General features: G+C 39.9%; 1 protein-coding gene across 2 annotated transcripts in view; it reads left to right on the forward strand.

The window, feature by feature from the left end:
* Nucleotides 1-21,148, forward strand: part of LOC309524629 (contactin-3-like) — a 194,731-nt gene that overhangs the window by 82,148 nt on the left and 91,435 nt on the right. The gene's annotated exons all lie outside the window — the stretch shown is intronic.

Genomic DNA, 21,148 nt, shown 5'->3' on the forward strand with positions numbered 1-21,148 from the left:
AATTAAAACTCTCAAAGGGCAGGTTTGTCTTGAGACTCTCTGAATTTTATCTGCTGAACAAATGCAGCCAATTAAGAATCTCTTCATTCAAGAAGGCAACAAAGGCAAGTTAAGTGCCATGTTATTCAGTTCATATTTTCAGCACTGCGGGGGCTTTAGCCTTGTAAGTGAATAAGAATACACAATTTTTAATTTTATTTTTGCTGTTGACCAATTTGGTGTAAGAATCTTACTGTAAAAATTTTATTCTATGCATACTTAACTGTGACATTTTAAAAATGGAGGCAGCTGGAAAAAAGAACAGAAATTGTTGCCCCTGAAAGAAAGCGTTGTAAAGAGAGCTATTTACATCATGTAGTTTATTCTGGTTCTCTCATTCCCCCTCCCCACCCACCCACATCTATCTTCAGCTGAATTTAATGAATGAATGTAAAACAGCATTAACTTCAATGAATTGGCTTTAACAAATATCTAAAACTAGAAGAGCTTAACTGTAATGTTTTTGCTTTTGGACATTACATACGTTACATAAACCTCATTGGATTTTCTTTTGAGTAAACTTACATAAAATTGGGCAGTGTGTCTGATAAACCCATAATATATCCATTTTTAACTGGACTGTGGAATAAAGTTGAACAAGGGCCACATTTTATGAATAATGAAAGTTGTGTACAGCTGGTGGGACCTTATCTCCAGAATATAGTTTGAGAAATTCGTTGATCCATCATCAGAGTTTTCATAAACAAAAGATGACCCTAGTATATTCTTGATAAAGGTTTGTTGCTTATGTTAAAATTCTGCATATCTTAAGCCAATGTCTAAAAAATATTTGGTATATTTTCACCCATAATTGATAGTGCATACTCTTTACTTTCTGTATTAGCTGAAATGAGGGAGACACCTAACTGGTGTGCATTTTACTGCATTCTCTCCACTCTTGACCTTTTGTATGTGCTGTATTTCTTTAGTCAATCGAAGATTTATCACTGTAAAAAGTAGTGCTGAAAGTATCATGCTCCACGGAAATTGAATAGCAAGGTTTTGTTTTGTTTTCCAACCAGTCAGGAACTGTGGTTAAAACACTTGGGAATGATTTTTCTTTTAAACAAGAATGGTTATTTCAAAATAACAATTCCAAATCTTAATGATTATTGTAAACAAATCTACAAACCATACCTACAAACTACAGACAAATACACAAAATGATATACAAGACTGTCTTGTGTATCACTATCAGTTGACACAAAGCAGAAAGATACAAACTTTCCTAATCTTTCCATATTTAAGAGGAAAACATTCAGTGTTTGGTTTAAATAATGCCAATTTTCATTTGCCTTTGGTAAGCATTTTTATTCTGTACCCTCAATTACCTTATCTATGATATACTGCCTAAAGCATTCCTTGCATATTTACAAAGAGGAAAATGAGTGCCTCTCTAGTGTAGCAGGTGCCTGATGTATATTATAAAACGTAATATTCTTCCAAATAATGTCACATGTTAAAGTGCAGTGTAATCTTAATAAATAATGGAAATACTGAACACGAAAATTTATGTAGATGTTTAAAGAAAGCATGATGTTAACAACTCAAATATCCTGTTTGTTAAATTATCACTTTTTGCGCAACACAGAATTTTTAAAATAAAAAACAGATTCTGATTTTTTTTAAAAAAAGTAGAAGTGATTCATTGTGCAAATGCAAAAGGTAAAAAAAAGGTAAAGAAGAGTTTGGATTTGATATCCCACTTTATCTCTACCCGAAGGAATCTAAAAGCGGCTAACATTCTCCTTTTCCCTTCCTCCCCCACAACAAACACTCTGTGAGGTGAGTGGGGCTGAGAGACTTCAAAGAAGCGTGACTGGCCCAAGGTCACCCGGCAGCTGCATGTGGAGGAGCGGAGACGCGAACCCGGTTCCCCAGATTACGAATCTACCACTCTTAACCACTACACCACACTGGACCTCCAGGACCCTGGATGGTTATGTCCAGTCAAAGGCGACTATGGGGTTGCAGCGCTCATCTCACTTTCAGGCCAAGGGAGCCAACGTTCGTCCACAGACAACTTTCCAGGTCATGTGGCCAACACGACTAAATCGCTTCTGGCACAACTGGACACTGTGACGAGTGTCAGAGCACACAGAAACGCCATTTACCTGTACAAATACACTCTCACAGGAGTTGGTGATGACAACCAACTTGTATGACTTTACATCTGGGAAAACCCAGCCAGATGGGCAGGGTATTAATAATAATAATAATCATAATAGTAAAAAAATAAAAAAGAGGAGCAGATGAACTCATGTAGGATAAAGCTATCAATGTCTACCAGTCACCATGGCTGCGTTATGTGTCCACCATCGGAGACATTATGCCTCTGAATACTAGTTGCAGGGAAACAAAGGTGGGCAGAGTTCTGTTGTGCTGAGGTTCAGCTTGCAGTCTTCCTACAGGCATCTGGTTGGCGGCTGTGAGAACAGGATGATAAAGTAGATGAGCCATTGCTTTATCCACCAGCTCATGGTCTTCTGTTCTTCTGTTCCATCTTCTCAAATTGCGGTGTATGGTATGTTAAGGGAGGTGTATTGCTTCTGGTGAGGGACCTGTACTGCTGCGTCTGGGGTAGTTACCACCTTTGGTCCCTACTCTGCATTCAGCTCTCACCTGTGGCCTCTAGGAACTGTCACCAGGAGTGGCTTTGACTGGCTGGCTAAAGCCATATGAAATGCAAATAGATAAACAACCCTTTCAGACTTCCCCCCTTCTTTTAAATGCTTCATTTTTATTTTTCTATGCATTTATGCACACAAGTAAAAGCCATAGTGAATAATAAATCAAATTAATTAACAATTCATGAAAAGTTTATCTAAATTCCTTGTTTTCATAAAACTCCTGAAGAAAGACCAAGATTTCTCAGAACACCTGAAAGTGTTACTTAGCTCATGCACATATGCTATTAACCTTTCCATTTTAACAATTGTTCAATTTTATAAAGCCATTTATTGATAGAGTACTATTACAACACCCATTCAACAAACATTCTATACAATATCACAATGATCCAGTCTATTCAGATGCCTATGAACAAATAGAGTACAATTCTATATATGTTTACAGGGGAATACGGTAAATCCCATTGAATTGAGTGGAACATAAGTAGACATGTACAGGATTTCACTGTTAATTGGTAAACCTGATTACACATAGGAATACCCCAGTCCAGAAAACATTGTCACCAAACATTGCTCTTTATTCACTACTATGCATTTTATTTTAGATTTAATGCATGCAACACCTAAGATAGAGTCCAAAGGTCCAGTTACAGTGGACCCTCCAGATACGAACTTAATTTGTTCCGGGAGTCCGTTCACATCCCGAAAATTATGTAAATAGAGGTGCGCTTCTACGCATGCGGTACAATTGAGCGCTTCTGTGCATGTTCAAGGTGTACAGAGCACTTCTTCGCATGTGTGTGCGGCGAAACCTGGAAGTATACACTTCCAGGTTTGCCATGGCCATAACCCAAAGGTTCCGTATCCAGAGGGATATGTAAGTAGAGGTACGACTGTACACTGTTTTAATAATTTGAGTCATGAATCACTTTGCAAACTAAATTGAAGACAGCATAATATGAAAAGCTCAGACTGTGGCAGGTCAATATTAAAAGCAGTGTGGTGTATAATTTTTACAAGGGGTGACCAAAACAGAAACAAGTGCTCCAGAAATGTTATTTCCCCCAAAATCAGAAATAATAACCCCAGTGAAAGAACATGGTTTCCTCAAATATTGATTGAGGGAGCACAATCGCTAAGGAACCCTTCTTAAGGAACACTGGTTTTAATAGATATAAAGATTGAGGGCACAAGGAGAAGGCGATGACAGAGGACGAGATGGTTGGACGGTGTTCTTGAAGCTACCAGCATGAGTTTGAGCAAACTGCGGGAGGCAGTGGAAGGCAGGAGTGCCTGGTGTGCTCTGGTCCATGGGGTCATGAAGAGTCGGACACGACTAAATGACTAAACAACAAAAGAATTACATAATGGTCCATTAAAACCAGTTCCAAACCCTAACATTACGAACTGTTTACAGATAGGTAGCCGTGTTGGTCTGCCATAGTCAAAATAAAAAAATTCCTTCCAGTGGCACCTTAAAGACCAACTAAGTTAGTTCTTGGTATGAGCTTTCGTGTGCATGCACACTTCTTCAGATACACTGTGTATCTGAAGAAGTGTGCATGCACACGAAAGCTCATACCAAGAACTAACTTAGTTGGTCTTTAAGGTGCCACTGGAAGGAATTTTTTTATTACGAACTGTATCTGTGAGCCTTTTGGCAATCACTCCTTTGCCCAACAAGTCAGGGTAGCTCTACTGATAAAAGACCCATACAATTTGATAATCTTTGTACCTTCAAATTTTTATATTGTACAATTGATACTTTACTTGAACATATTGAAATAAAATGGGAAAATATATTAAGTATTTAAATATTTGCTTGTTCTAAAAGTCTTATTTCAAATTTAGGCCAAATATTATCACTGTGCTTGTCAGAGTTTTGTTTTGTTTTTTAAATGAATGCTAGGGAGTCCTAAAATGTATTGGTACTTAACAATGTCTGAGATTTGCTGATGGCTCTTCCTTTATATGTTCCTTGGGAGCACTGTTGACACCTAGATATATAATTATGTTTTGATTTTTATTGAATATTAGTTATCACAGTGCTAGCTACTTATCACAGTGCTAGCTACTTAAAACAGAGTTTTGAGTTTATTTGTGCCTAAAGTGAAAAATAAGGCTGTACTAATTAGCAACCATCGCAATGCCACAAGCACTGAGAATATGGCCTGCTGTGAAACTAGAGTGGTGATTCCCTCAACGTAACAGGGCAGCTGGAAATACAAATTTTTATCTTTCTGTGTGTCTTTGATGTACCTGGAAGCTTAATTTCTTTGATCCTTTTATACATTTTGCTTTTATTTTCAGTGAATAGGCAATGTATTACCCTTGAACATGAGTTGTTTCTGCTGGAGAGGGGGAAATTACCCATTTAACTAAATACTAAGTAGAGCATTAAAAAATTTTTAGAATAGCATTGTCTCTGTACATCAATAGTTCTTGCAGTTGACTAGTACTTTTGAACAATACTTCTGAACATTGGAACAGTGACCTTTCGATGCATCATAATTAATCAAAGCCTAGTTTGTTTGTTTAAAAAAATAGAAATGGAGAAACCTTAAAGTAGACAAAGACTTCATATTGTGTAGAGAATGGAATCTTGGCATGGTTTGTAATTGGAACATTGGTTTTCTTGACTCATTAGCTACTTCAAATATATCTATATCTATATCCAATCTGGAAGAGTCTAATATGTATTTTGTGCCATTCCAAAAAAAGAGTTTAAATTTCAGTGTGAGCACATACAAGTCTGACTCATACATGTAGAATCATGTAATAGTTTGTCCCACCATAGTTTTGCTGTGCAACTCTGAACAGAGCATTCACATTATCCACCTTCTTTAAAATGGAATAATGTTTTTGTTCTTGTTCTGACTGGTGTATACTCCTCCAATGACCAAATGAGCCATTTGGCACCTGCAGTTTTCAGAAATGTGGTTAGAAAATGAATATCCATGTGCGCAATTCAGAAAAGTCAATTCTTTCAGACTCAAGATTGCTGTGAAGATAAGAAAAAGGAATTGTTTGCCTGTGATGTCCAGCTTCCCAGTCTAGTACCCTTACATCTGATATTTTGGACTACAATTCCAATCAGCCTAAGGATGCATGGATGGCTAATGGTCATGGATGACGGGGTTGTTGTTTAAAACATCTGGAGAATGCTAGGTTGAGAAAGTATACATAGACATTGACTGTGTGTAAAATATGAACAAATATGTATTTATTCTGTAGATCTGTTAAACAGCCTATCTTTATCATCTAACAAATATGCGTAATTTGTCTCTAAGATCAGCCTCTATAACATAAGGTCTGGAAAGTACCCAATATAACACCATTTTTAAAAATAAATGGAGCCAGGGTAGATATAGAATATTACAAGCCGGTTAGGATAGCATCAGCTCTGTGTGTACTATTTATAGATTTGGTATTAAAAAATAAAGTAAAAAAATGGTGTAAAGAATGATTAAAGAAAAACTTAGCAAGCATTTGGGGGTCTTTTTGGAAAAGAATTAACGTGGCTTAAGCAAAGGTAAGTCTTCTCTCACAGACCTTACTGAACTGAAGGGCCAACAGGCATGTGGAAAAGAGCAATTCAGGGTTTTTTGTTGTTTTTTAAAAGTACAATTCTCCTTGCAGGAAAGCTTTTGACCAGAGTTTCCCCACCAAAGACTACTGATTAGTCATGTGATGGGAGGACTTATCTTCTTATGGATCAGTAACTGTTTAAGGATAAGAAACTAGAGAGAAGGAATAAATGGACAGTTCTTTCAATGGACAAATGTAAGATGTGGGATCCCCAAAAGATCTGAATTGGATCTAATGTCCTTTGTTTATAAATGATCTTGAGGTAGGGATGAGCAGTAAGGTGCCCAAGTTTGCAGATGACACGAAATTAATCAATATGGTAATACAATGGTACCCCTGGCTGCGGACGGGATCCGTTCTGGAGGTCCAGTCAGATCCTGAGTTTTCCGCAACCTGAGGACCCTTTCTGTGCATGCGCTCGCAGCGAAACCCGGTAAAATACTTCCGGGTTTGCTGCTTTCGCATCCTGAAGTTTACATAACCAGACGGTTACGTAACCGGAGGTACTACTGTACTACGAAAGTTTCAAAAATGGTCTTTCCAAGCTGGGGAAATGTCATTAAAATAAAATGCATTTCATTGTAAGAAAGTGTGAATTGATCCATGGTGGGACAAAAATTCTCAACTTTACATCTACACTGGCAGGGTCTCTGCTGGCAGTGACTGACCAAGAAACAGGTGATCTTGAACGAAAAGTAGCTAGCTTTATGAAAATGTGACCGACACTGTAGCAGTTGTAATTTTTTTTTTTTTAAACCAAGTTAGGGATCATTAGGAAAGGAATTGAAAATAACGCTATCAGTATTGAAAGTGTGACCCTACTTGGAATAGAGTGTACTGTTCCGGCTGCCTCACCTCAAATGGATAATGTAGAGCTGGAATAGGGGCATAAAAGGGCAAGCAAATTATGAGGGGGCTTGACATGTTTCGGATGTAAAATATTATTGAGGGTGTGGAAAAATGTTAATGCATCCATTCCCCCCCCCCCCTTTCTCATCATTGTGAAATTCAGGCTTCCTGTAGGCATCTAGTTCAGCCCTGTGAGAACAGTATAGTGGAATAAATGGGTTTTGCCATGATCCAGCAGGGCTTTTCCTATCCATGTGTTGTTATTTGAACAAGTAATTCCTTAGGGTAGGACAATATTGGAAAAAAGAGGAAAATAACATAAAACTGTTCTGAAGAAAACAATGTTTACCTAATTATTTGAATGCTAAAAAGTTTAAGAAAAATATTTCTGTAGGCAACAATTTTAGAATATACAGTTTTAGAATGTTCGACTGCTATAATGGCTTCTTTTTAAACAATGTGATAATGTTCATTGTTTGTGACTACATATTACTGTATATACCAATTCTAATAGGTAAAAATGAGTGTGAATTGGAGTTACACTGGCCAGTATATGCATTAGTTTCACATAGAAAATGTGCTAGATTTGTTCTAACTAGGGCTACTACATTGCTTATGCATACTCTGAATTGTCTGGAGCATTATTTTCACAGGCTTTTGACAAGATACAGTGCATGCTGTGCTTTCCTCTCTCTGATGATGCTTTGCCTAGCACTATGTGCTAAGGCATCTTCATTCTTTTTTATGTAACAATATTTTTGCTTTCTGTAGCTCAAGGCTTTTTATTAAATAGCTGTTAACAGTATGCTTCTGAGGATTACACTACCCAGCATGGAGCAATTTAGCTTACGCTAGAGATCAGTCAGTATATAGTAGATTAATTACTTAAGGAATCTGTTTCGACGGCAATAGAAAGATTTTTGATCTCTGGAGTGTTTTATTTTGTTATGTACTTGTCTCTCACTGTGCAAACCTTCTTGGTAGCACTGTGTCTTTTATAGAAGAAACATCAATAGTTAGAAACTAATGAATAGATAAAACAAATCTCCACCATGAATTGTATTGTTGGAACATCTAGATGCCTCATGGGTTCTTTTTGCTTTATTTTTTCTCTCTCTCACCAGAAATAGTTGCTTTGGCAAGATGCAACTTCTTATTCAAACACATTTTTGCAACCACAGAAAGCATGTAAATTATCCAATTTAATGTTCATGATACGTTAAAAGTTTGTCCAAAGACGGCCTCTGCTGTCATCTGTTGGACCTTTTCACAGTCTTGACAGTCTTTACCTTAATTTTGCTTTCATTCATGTGTGGTGTTATTTTATCAGAAGTGTGACTGCAATTCTCCCTTGACCTGTCTTGGTTAAAAGGTTTAGCTATCAGACAGTTTCCACAGCTGTCTGATTGAGCAATATCCAATGTAATGCCAGCGAATGCAAACAACTTCCATGAGAACAAGCAATGTTGGATCAGGCCAAAGGCCCATCTAGTTTAACCTTCAGGTTACTCACTTGCCAACCAGATGTCCATGGGAGTCCACAAAGGAACACCTGAGTGCTACCCTTTTGAGATTCCCAACAACCTGGTAGTCTTCAATGTCTTTGAGCATTGAAAATCTCATTTCACATACCTTTTATATCTTTACTGCATAGTGGAGGCAGTTTCCTCTTGAGTGAAGGAAAGTTAATATTAACTTTTAAACTTTGCTGCCATTCCTTAACTTTAGTTTCTTTCTCTCCTTTTCAATGGGGTATAAACATCTTCCCATTGTTTCTGTTTTTCAGTTAATGTAAGTTCCCTGTAAACTGCCTTACAATGCTATTGCTATGCTTCATGGTTTGGGGTAGTGTTGAATTATTTTCTCATTATCTCTTATGGCTTCTATAACTATTTAGTCAATTTAAATTGGTTAGTTTAAATGGGACATACTTTTAATCCAGATATTCCTGAAACCAATTTGAGTGTTTTAAAACTCATTTATTTAAATTGGTGTTCATAATTACAATAGAGAACAAGCTTTCTTGCTAGGCCTTCATAAAATCTTGCTTATGGTATCAAATCAACAATCCTGTTGTGTAGACATTGCATTATGATGTGATAGGATATGATATGATATGCTTCAGTTTGTCTGAGTTTATATATATTCACACTATAATGTAAAATTGAATACCATTATGCAGTCTAACAGTGCAGGAATCATGTTTTCATTTCACCAGATAAATTACTGGGTAAAGTATTCTTACTAAACTGAGTTGTTGGTATCATGAAACTAGTAATGAAGTTCTTTCCCTCTGGGACAAGATGAGGGGGTTGCGGCTGTACAAGCCCAGACATTATCAATGACATTTATTAATTTGATCCACTATGTGAACAATAGAGGACTGCTAATTCACTGGATATTCCTGTGCCTTTTGATATACTGACCATGGTATGCTTCTGCACTGACTGACTGAGACAGAAATTGGGGCTATTCTGTTCCAATGATTTTCTTCCAGCTTTGCAAATTGGTTTTAGAAGGTGGTTCAGGTAGACCATTGTTCTGCACCATGCTTCTTCTGTTACAGCTTTCTGCAGAGTTCTGTTTTGTTTCTCGAGTTGAGTGGGATCATCCCTTTATCTGCTATATTTTGGAACAGCCAGTTCCTCCCAACGTCCTGATGTCACACACTTTAATAAACTAAATCTTAATCAAAGTGACTTTTCTGTGGTAGACTCTGCCATGCTAAAATCTTTTGTTTTTCTGCCCAGACTTTTAATGTTAATAAATTTGAAAGTGCTGCTTTAGATCTGACTGTTTTACAGCTGGTTGGTCTGTTTTATGTTTCGTTAAGGAAATTATTTTAAAGATTGGTATTTGTTTACTTGGTGCAATCCATTAGGATATATATTTTAATGATACAGTCAGGGTATAAACTGCAGAGAGAAAGAGAGAGAGACATGAGTAAACCAGCACTTTTGCTTCAAAATAGTAAAATCTCAAGCATATTGTAAATACTTCAAAAAGAAAAAATCCCAGCTTCAGAAATGGATGAGAGATGATATTCAGAATGAGGAAATGTACAGTGATGAACACTGCAACGTATAGGCCCAGTTTATTAAGGTGCGATATGTATAAGCTTGTGCCCATTTTCTCAATCTAGATGCCATCCTTTCCCTTCTCAGAATTCTGCAGTTAATCCAAGATGTCTTTGATTCACCATAAATGTCTGTTAGAACTGGAAAACTTTGGAACCAGTCAGGATTGTAAACTCAAGTTCAAACAGGGGGGAAAAGGCAACAAAAGAGGAAATATAAAATCTAATTTGTTTTACATCATGCATCATCAATCCATTTCATTTCCAGGGCTGGAGTGAAGTATGTTCTGATAACGTTAAATAGCTTAAAAAGTAAAGTATATTGCTTAGCCAATGTTTACCCCATGCCGTGAACACTTCTTTTGTAAACTGCTGTGAATGTACTGATGAAAAGAGAGCAAAAACAACATCAACTTGTTTATTGTACACTTCTGTTTTAGCTGATAATGGGCAAAACAGTTAAGCTGTGTGAGTTCGACTTGCTGTGTTTGTTTAAAGGGATTGTTGGTCATCAAGGCAAGCTTCTTTCAACAGCTAACTGGGATGCTAATGAGGAGCTGCAAAAGGAGTGTGGTGTGGTGCCATACCTGTCTCTGCTGAATTATAAATCTGCATGAGATACAATGCAATTTGACATTTCACACTGCAATTCAATTCCTGCAATCCAATTTCATAATTGCAAACCAATTAGAGTTGAGAAGGAAGAAATGTTACTGGTAAGGCAGACGATTTACTGTTCAAGCAGCAGAAGGATTACCTGTGCAAACCTCTTGCCTACATTTCTAAAATGTTTTCTATGCACATTTTGGAAGATATTTTTCATTCATATATCAAGTGTGCGCTCACTGAAGCCCTAAAGCAAGTTTTGAAGTTATTTCAAATGTCTTCTGATATTTCTGATTTTTTTATAACTGAACTTTTAATGCTGTTGTTGTTAAACTCTCCAGTGAGGAAAGGGGCTCTTTAGTTTGAGGAAAGAGTAAATTATGAGTAAAGAAGGTAAAGACAGAGGTTTTTCTTCCTCTCTCACAATATTTAAACTCAGAATCATCCAGTGAAGCTGAACATTAGACACTTCAGGACACTAAAAGAAGATACACAGATAATTAAACTGTGGAATTCTGTACCACAAAATGTATTGCTGGCCACCAACTTTTACACATTAAAAGAAGGTTAGATTCAGACATGGAGGATAAGACCCTTAATGGCTACTAGTCATCATGGCTGTGTACTCCCTCCTGTATCACAAATGGTATGCCTCTGACCTCCAAATATTGGAGAGCCCAAGTGGGGAAAATGCTGTTGCATTAATATCCTGCTTCCTAGAAGCATGTAGTTGACAGATCTAGCAGGGCTCTAGTGAACTTCCATTTACAATGCTACCTTGGTTCCCAGACGGTTTGGCTCCCAAACAAATCGGCTCCCAAACACCGCAAACCCAGAAGTGAGTACACCAGTTTGCAAACAGTTTTTGGCAGCTGAACGTCCGATGCGGCTTCAGTGGCTTCTGATTGAGTGCAGGAAGATCCTCCAGCCAATCAGAAGCTGTGCCTTGGTTTTTGAACCATTTTGGGAGTCGAACGGACTCCCGGAACTGATTAAGTTCAAGAACCAAGGTCCCACTGTATCTCCATGAGTTTTGGTTTTTAAACAGTGTTTAATCATCCCTTCCTTCCTTATTTGTTTAGGGTATTAATGCATTGATCCAGCTCTCTTCTTTCCTTTCATTTGTGTCCAATACATCTCATCCAGTTCTCTAGATTATAATTATGGGGACAAGGCTTGATATTTTTAACAGTTGCTTTTATAGAAGTATATTAGCATTAGATTTAGTTTGGGAGATACTTTATAAATAATAATTATTAACTCGCCCACCCTGCAATGAATTGCCAAACTTGTAATAGAAACAAGATTATGTGCTTTGCCTCTTGGGCTCCGCCGCATCAGAAGTATGTAAAAAAAAGGTTGCTGTAAATAACACTGGGCCCATAATATTTATTTATGCAGAATGCTTTCCAGGAAAACTGCTGTGCCACAGCTCATTAGCATTTGAAGGTATTTGTTTGCTTTTTATGTTGCTTTCATCTAGCTGCATAAAGGTGGTTGTGCATACAGATCACCCTCCCTCTAGGCATCAGACCAGACTGGATTTTGTTTTGTTTTGTTTTTGTGTGTGTGTGTGTGTTGGTAAATGCTTTGTGAGCTAGTGAATCCTTCTATGTAGTCAGTGTCATGCCATTGTCAAGTAAGGTTACCTTGTCTCTAATCAGGTGCACAGGTTATCTCTATATTAGTTGGAAATAAAGGATGCCGTTTAGGTGCCGGCTAGGGCAGCCTAAAAAAGAGAGGCATTTCCAATTTAATAGGCCTCTTAAAAACAGCAGCAACAACTTTTGTAGACCTTCGAGATGCTGATTAAGAGGTCGCTGTGCCTCCATTTTGATGTATTTCTGATCTTCACTTAAAATTCCATTCCAAGGATCAGCATATACAGACTACTGTAGCAGAAATAGATTTCTTTCTGGTGTGCCAATTTCCAGGTCTTCACTTTGCCTTGCCTTACCTATGTGAATAAATGGGCATCTCACTTGGAAGCCCCCATCTGCCCTTTCCACAATTCATTCAACAATTTATTCTCCATTTGCTCTGCTTTATTTCATTATTTTACACTTTATTATTTCATGTTTAACTACCCAAGCTAGCAGGCAGGGTTGCTCATATTCCTTTCACAGTTGCATGACACAAGCAGCAATCTACTTTTCCATTTCCTCACTGTGAGGATATGGTGACTGAGCAGCCACTTCCACCATAGCAAAGGGCAGAGGTTCACCGCCATTGCCATTGCCATCTGCAGCTACACGTCAACCTATAATGCAAAATAGTCAGGCACAGCCCTACTATTATGCAGAATGAGTGGCCGCTCCAGAGAACAGATGCTGGAGAAGACCCAGTGGCAGGAACATGCTGGAAAACAGCTGTATTTTCCATATGGTCGGTCCTGCACCTCATAGGCTATCCTGTTGCCCACAGGTAAGGTGAAGGATGCTGTCCCATCACCAGTCAGATTTAAATGCTGGGGTGGCTTCTGTACATAGAATTGGGACATGTGCACCACCTTGTACTTCTTCCACAGAAGCAAAATGCCCTGAAAATGACAAACAAGCTATCACCTAAGTGCTTCACATTCAGAACTGCATTTCCCAAGATGCCATGTGAAAGAAAGAGGCACAATGCATTCAGAGGTTTATGTGACTCCTGCTTCATGGAAGGTCCTGGTAGAGGACAATTTGTGGAATGGGGAAAAGTGGAAAAGGACTGGAGCAGAAAGACAAATGGAATATTATTATTATTAATAATAATAAATTATTTATACCCCACTGAATATTAAAAACAACACAGCATCAGACATTAAAAACTTCCCTAAACAGGGCCGCCTTCTGTTGTCTTTTAAAAGTAAAATAGTTGTTTATTGCCTTGACATCTGATGGGAGGGTGTTCCACAGGACAGGCGCCACTACCGAGAAGGCCCTCTGCTTTGGTTCCCTGTAACCTCACTTCTCGCAATGAGGGAACCGCCAGAAGGCCCTCGGTGCTGGACCTCAGTGTCCGGGCTGGATGATGGGGGTGGAGACGTTCCTTCAGGTATACAGGACCGAGGCCATTTAGGGCTTTAAAGGTCAGCACCAACACCTTGAATTGTGCTCAGAAATGTACTGGGATATCGAAATGAAAAAGGAGACTCACCATCGTCTATAACTGGAATATGTGACACAACATATGTTATGGAAAAAGTTGCCAAAAAAATCACTTTTTAAAGGAATGGAGATGAAAAATATAGACTGGAATAAAAGATCCTAAAATGTGAAAACTTCTATTTGTTTTGTACTGCCTACAATGTTATAGGACCTGCTTCTTCTCTGCTGTTCTCCCAATCTTTAAGTATTCTTTTAAAATAGTTTTTATTAAGATTATCTTGGGTTACAAAAATGTATACATCATCTCTGATTTCAGATAATAAAGTCCTTTCTTGGTTATATTCAGTGTGAGACATTAATGTTGTAGATGGTATAAGGTTGGGGGATGTTATGTAATGAAGTTCTCACCCTGGGCCAGCAGGGGGATACTGTAGATAGTTCAGGTCCACATATGCAAATAAGGGGTCGAAAGTGACGTTCAGTGATTGGATGGTTACAGAAAATGGTTACTGTTGCGTTCTAGTGGAGCTCTATATAAGCAGGCTGGCTGAACCCTTCAGTTCAGTTCTGTTCTGGCCTGTGAATAAACAAGAGCTGTTTGAAGAATCGCTGTGTCGTCTGATATGTTCACCCACAACTTAACAGGGGAGAAGAGAGGGGTGTGGTAAACTTTCATTCTTTTACATAGTGTATGTGAAAGTTTTTCACTGCAGCATCACGTGGGTGGGTTCTCTTTCTATTCATTTATTAGTTTTCATTGGCAGTGAGAGAACATTGTTTAGCTTCCTGCAGATTTTCTGGCAATGATCAACTAAGTTTTTCTCAGAGTAAATTCATTAAAATTAATGGACCTTAGTTTATCAAATCAATTAATTGAATGTGTCTACTCTGAATAGGCCTGCCAACCTAGCAGTTCGAAAGCACCCCTGGGTGCAAGTAGATAAATAAGGACCGCTTTCTAGCGGGAAGGTAAACGGCGTTTCCGTGTGCTGCGCTGGCTCGCCAGATGCAGCTTGTCGTGCTGGCCACGTGACCCGAAAGTGTCTTCGGACAGCGCTGGCCCCCGGTCTCTTGAGTGAGATGGGCGCACAACCCTAGAGTACGGGCAGGGGTACCTTTACCTTTTACTCTGAATAGGTCTACCATAAGGTTATATCTGACCAAATCATCAAGTTAGTGCAAGGACTTCCCCTTGCGGATCAGAACTTCTCTGTACTCAACACAACAAATTTGGGGTGCATACAGAGGAAGGGAGAGGAAGTTCCATTCTGCAAACAGAAGTTTTTGCACAAACCAGGTGACTGTGTTTTGAGTTGCACAGCATTTACTACTCTCTTTGCAAGTTCACCAAGTAGGAATATGTAAACCTTAATAGAGTATGACGCCTATTTTTGCCATTTATGCTGCAGTTTAAAAGATAAACACATTTGTGCCTGCTTCTCATGTAAAATAAGATGCTGTCTTCAAGCAACTGAATCCCATTTTTGTGTGCTATTTCATAACACTGGCATATGCAATCCAAATAAGCAATACCAAATTCAGTACTAAAGGAAATGTAAAGTGGATATATATGCTATGATGGAAAAGGAAATGAAATTACTATTTCAGAATCTTGGAACGTATACAGCTTCTTTCTTCGGTTGTTGTTAATTTTAAATGTCCTTCAATTTTCCAAGCTGTAAAATAGCAATAACATTTCTATCTCTTTTCGAGAATCCGGTTTTAGGACCTTGGTTTTCAGCCCAGTCATTCAATTTTTATAAAAGAAGAAACACACACCTACCTAAGCACCATTGCTGATAATGAACAGTTTTTACCACTTCAGAATTATTTTCCCTGAAATTACAATCTTAAATCACTGCTCATATTTAGGCACATCTTCCATCATTTGCCATATGGAAAAAGATACACTTGTTTTCCATTATGGACAGAACTGCTTCCGTACTTGAAGAAGAGACTAGTAGTTTCACTATCAAACCATTCCCACTGTTTCAGAAAGCCCCAGCACCATCAAGGAAATCTTGTTAGCCACAAATCGGTTCTAGATCTCCAGAAGCTGTAATTTATTATGACTATTATTACTGGGTGACATTCAGTGAGGCCCACTTGATGTTGCAACAGACTTCTGCTTATGTTACAAGGTTTCCCCCTCTTCTCCATCAACCCCTGCGCACCATCAAAATCTTGTCTAGAGAGTTGTGTGCTGTGAACTGCAGCGGGGGAGTATCATTGTATGAGCAAAAGTCCACTCACTCAGAGTTTGGATATCACTCTGCATTTTTTAAAATATTTATAACCTGTTTTTGTCTGTTGATATCAGGGTCAGATACAGAACATAAAATGAACCATGCATCAATTAACTATGCAACAATAAAAACATAATTAAAACAAATGGAGGCATACCCTAGAGTGCCAGCAATCCAAATTATTAAGATAGAAGATATTCTAGGACTTGGCAATGGAGCCTGGGCTGCTGTTAACTGATGAGAGATAAATTACAGTATTTACTTTTCAAGTCCCATTCAGTTTCCATATACAGGTTGAATTTCCAGGTGGAAAGATAGAGCAGTTGTTTGCTTGATCTCAGCAAACACCTTATTCCAAAACTGAGCTGGAGCTAAAATAATAATATATTTTTAGTCATACATCTGTAAGAGGAGACCATTCTATAAAAAATATTCTTCTGTTACAACATGGTTACACACCATAGTTCTACTTATTATTTAGTTTGCTAGTTAGATACAGTGGTACCTCGGGTTACATATGCTTCAGGTTATATACGCTTCAGGTTACAGACTCCGCTAACCCAGAAATAGTACCTCGGGTTAAGAACTTTGCTTCAGGATGAGAACATAAATCGTGCGGCAGCAACACGGTAGCAGTGGGAGGCCCCATTAGCTAAAGTGGTGCTTCAGGTTAAGAACAGTTTCAGGTTAAGAACGGACCTCTGGAATGAATTAAGTACGTAACCAGAGGTACCACTGTACATCCCAAGAAAAGTGACCACCTTTCAGTGACCCCCCCCCCAGGAAACATCAGACATTTTGGAAAGTTTTATAATGAATGATTTTAGAGTGTTGTTTATGCTGTACTTTTGTACTGTTTTATTGTTGTTAGCCGCCCAGAGCCCGGCTTCGGCTGAAGAGGGCGGGATATAAATAAAATTTATTATTATTATTACTATTCTCGCATTTTGCAAGGACTGTGACTGCCGCATTGGACAGAGAGGGAGTTTGGGTATGGGGAAGGGCATGCTGGATGTTGCAGGTTGCCCAGTGTTGGGAAGATGCCAATGAGACTCATCTCAAGGGGGCTTCTCACCAAAGCCACACCTTCCATCTCCAAAGGCTTAATAGAAGCCCTTCCCATAGTCCTTGACAAAACTACCTGCTCCCTATACTCCTCTCGAAAGCTGCTCCCTCCCCATTCTCTTTTCCAAAACCTCCCCTACCCAAGCTCTCCAAAACAACCCAATCCTCTCCTTTTAGACTTCTCCCAACTTCCACTTCCTGGCCTCTGCTGCTCACCAGCCTCAACCACCTCCTGTCTGCCTCTGGTTCCTCCTCCTTCTGATGCTGCTGTGATAACCCAGCAGGTCTGAGACCCTAGTTTGCCATCGTGCTGTAATTTACAGTGTCACCTGTTGGTGACCATGCAAATTGCAGCATGACAACATCCTTAGGGAAATATGTATTTGGAAAGAAACACTGCCCTGCACAGAAGGGGGAAACTAGGACAGTTGCACACAGGTACAAAAGTTTGATCAGGGAATCACAGGCAGCTGGGGGAGGAGGAGAGGACAGAGGGTGAAGAAAGAGCTGTGAGTGGAATGAGGTCCTCTTCCCATCCTGCTGTACCTGGAACTGGGTGTGGAGAGTGCAGCTGAATTGGACACAGCTGTGGGCAGCCTGAGGAAGTCCCATCCACCTGCCCATAAAAAGCAAGTCTAGAGTGAGAGACTAGGGTGATGTCCACTGTTTCCAGGTACTCTTCTCATTGTCAGATTTTTGTGGAAGAGCTAAGAGTTTGTTGGACCCAGGGTGAGAACCCAAAGGCTGAGAGGGAGAGTTTTAGAAGGAAAATGAATTGATACCAATTTTTATATATTCGTAACTTTGTTTCAACATAGCTTTCTATATGTAACTGTGTATATTTCTAATATTTTCATTATATACCTTTAGGCACCAGGCAAAAACATTCCTTTTTATCTAGGCCTTTGGTTGAGTTAATTGACATCCTATGCCCTTTAAAATTGGAGGGGGCTGGTTGGGGCAAATTAGGTTGTTTTTATTTTGATTGTGTATTTTGTGGTTTTATATTTTGATTTTGTACTGTGAACTGCCCTGAGACCTCTGGGTATAGGGTGGCATACAAATTAAAGAAATAAAATATTAATAAGTTGTCTGTTGTTGCTTCTGTTTTCTGTACCGGTTAGAGATATTTTTAATAGAAAAATAGGTATTAAAGAATCAAAAATAATCAAATATGTTTCCATCTTTGCTTTGTGCATTTGTGCATTCCAGATGAAACCTGCAACTATGAAGGAATTAAGAGTGCTTGCTAAAATGATATATTACACTAGTAATGCTTTGCATTTTACTAACCCTATTATCAAGAGCTCACAAGTGTGTTATTTATGTGTTATTTATTTAGTTAGCTATTCTAAAAGCTTTAAAATAACTGGATGAGGTTGCAGTACACCAGCAGTGGTGTGATTGCATTCAACAGTTTGTTCTTTAGAATAATGAGGCATTGAAATGCCAAATTACTGTTGTTTAAGTGGCTTCGGTGAACATCTGCTGTTGCTTTTTAAAAAATGTTGGGAAAGACTTTACATTGCACAGAATAACTATTTTTGGTCACTCCACCATTTTCATTATGTGTTGTTGGAAAGATAGTTTACTTTGAAGTGTCCTTTGGGTGCATCATTGAACATCTGTACCTGAGTAGCTATGCTTTATATAACTGTAAACAAAAATACAGACTGTTGAAACTGTTGCTGCCTGGCAGTTCTCTGACCTGACTGAATTGAATGTACCTCCCTTTACTCTAGCTTATAATTTGGAGAAAACAGAGGCTGTATGAGTGTATCTATGATGGGGTGACATGCCCCAATAAACATGGGGAATGTGCAGTATACAGTGGTACCCCGCAAGACGAACACCTCGCGAGACGAAAAAATCGCAAAACGAAAGGTTTTTTCGTTTTCGAGTTGCCTCGCAAGACGAATTTCCCTATGGGCTTGCTTCGCAAAACGAAGCTTGCCCCGAGGACAGCGGGTCTTCTCTTTTGAAGCAAGGGGCGGCGGGGAGAAGCGATCTTCTCCCCGCAGCCCCAGGTCCGGGGACAGCGGGAAGCGCTTCCCGCTGCCCCCGGACCCCTTTTGAAGCAAGGGGCTGCGTGGAGATCGCTTCTCCCCACCGCCCCTTGCTTCAAAAGAGGTCCGGGGACAGCGGGAAGCGCAGCGCTTCTTCCCCGCTGCCCCCGGACCTCTTTTGAAGCAAGGGGCTGCGGGGAGATCGCTTCTCCCGGTGCTCCAAAGCCGGGCGGGGGGGAGGGAACACCTGCCCCCGCCAACCGGCTTCGGAACGCTGCTCCGAAGCTGGGCGGGGGGGCGGGAACACCTTCTGAAGGCGGGCGGGGGGGCGAAAGTCTTTGCTCCCCCCTGCCTGCCTGTCCTGGAGGGCTTTTGAAGGCAGGCGGGGGGGAGCAAAGACTTTCGCCCCCCGCCCGCCTTCAGAAGAGGTCCAGGACCTCTTCTGAAGGCTGGCGGGGGGCAAAAGTCTTTGTCCCCCCCTGCCTGCCTTCCCAGGGGCTTTTAAATCGCCCCAGACAGCGGAGAAGTCCTCCGCTGTCCCGGGGTTTTTTAAAATGCTGGGGGTGGGAACAAAAGCCCTTGTCCCCCCCCCCCCAGCCTTCAGAAGAGGTCCGGGGACAGACTGTCCCTGGACCTGGTCTGAAGGCGGTTTCCCTAGGAACGCATTAATTGATTTTCAATGCATTCCTATGGGAAACCGTGCATCGCAAGACGAAAAACTCGCAAGACGAAGAGACTTGCGGAACGAATTAATTTCGTCTTGCGAGGCACCACTGTATATGGAGACATCTAGATGAGAAATGCACTATAGAGGTATTTTAGGAAAATAGCTGGCTTGGTCCTTTAATCCTTATGAGTGCCTAGGCTGTTCAGCTGAGCACCATAGTCCATATTTTGAAATAACTTATTTTTCCCCTATCAATTTATATCTGGCCTGTCCTACTCCCCACCCCCCACTTGTATCCTATACTAATTTATGTTAAAGCATTATAACTTTTTAAAATGCATATGTGTGCTCTCTCTCTCTCTAAAATGACACATTGTTGTATGCTGTGCTAGTCCTACTCAGAGTAGACCCACTGAAGTTAATAGACCTGGCTGGCCCATGTTAATTTCAGTGGGTCTACTCCCAAGTAGAACTTGTTGAATACAATATTAAAATATAAGCAGACATAAAACCATTCCCAACCATAGCAGGAAAGCAACTAAACTGCAGTATGCCCAGGAAATACAGTGGTACCTCAGGTTAAGTACTTAATTCGTTCCGGAGATCCGTACTTAACCTGAAACTGTTCTTAACCTGAAGCACCACTTTAGCTAATGGGGGCCTCCTGCTGCCGCCGCGCCGCCGAAGCCCAATTTCTGTTCTTAACCTGAAGCACTATTTCTGGGTTAGTGGAGTCTGTAACCTGAAGCGTATGTAACCCAAGGTACCACTGTACCACTGACTCAAATTTTAAAAAATGGGGGGAGATAGCCTAGAGTTGTTGAGCTTTTTGGGGGGAAGAATGCCAAAAATCACTCACCAGACTGACAAACGCTGCCAACCGCACATGTCACAGAAGCAAAGAGGCGTCTGCCCGCTCACCAGCAGCAGCCGGCAAGCGCACGCCCTTGCCACATCCAAAAATCACCCACCCAGTCGCCGCAGCAACAGCCAATCCAAGGCATATCTTGTTGCAGCCACCAATCAGCTACCCAATCGCCACTGACAAGCTCCTGCTCGCGGCTGCAACCAATTGCCCATCCCCCCTCTGCACTATCCATGTATAAGACGAGCCCCGATTTTGAATATTATTTTAGAGTAAAAAAAGCTTGTCTTATATACGAATAAGTACGGTAATTTTCCTGGGTTCCTGATGTTAATATGTTAACATGTTAATATAATATGTTAATATGTTAATATTAAGTGTTCTGGGGAAGCTCCAGGTGCCCAGAATGATGTCATAGCAGT

The sequence above is a fragment of the Podarcis vaucheri genome (assembly GCF_965113315.1).
Source record: "Podarcis vaucheri genome assembly, chromosome: 2".
Classification (NCBI taxonomy): Eukaryota; Metazoa; Chordata; class Lepidosauria; order Squamata; family Lacertidae; genus Podarcis; species Podarcis vaucheri.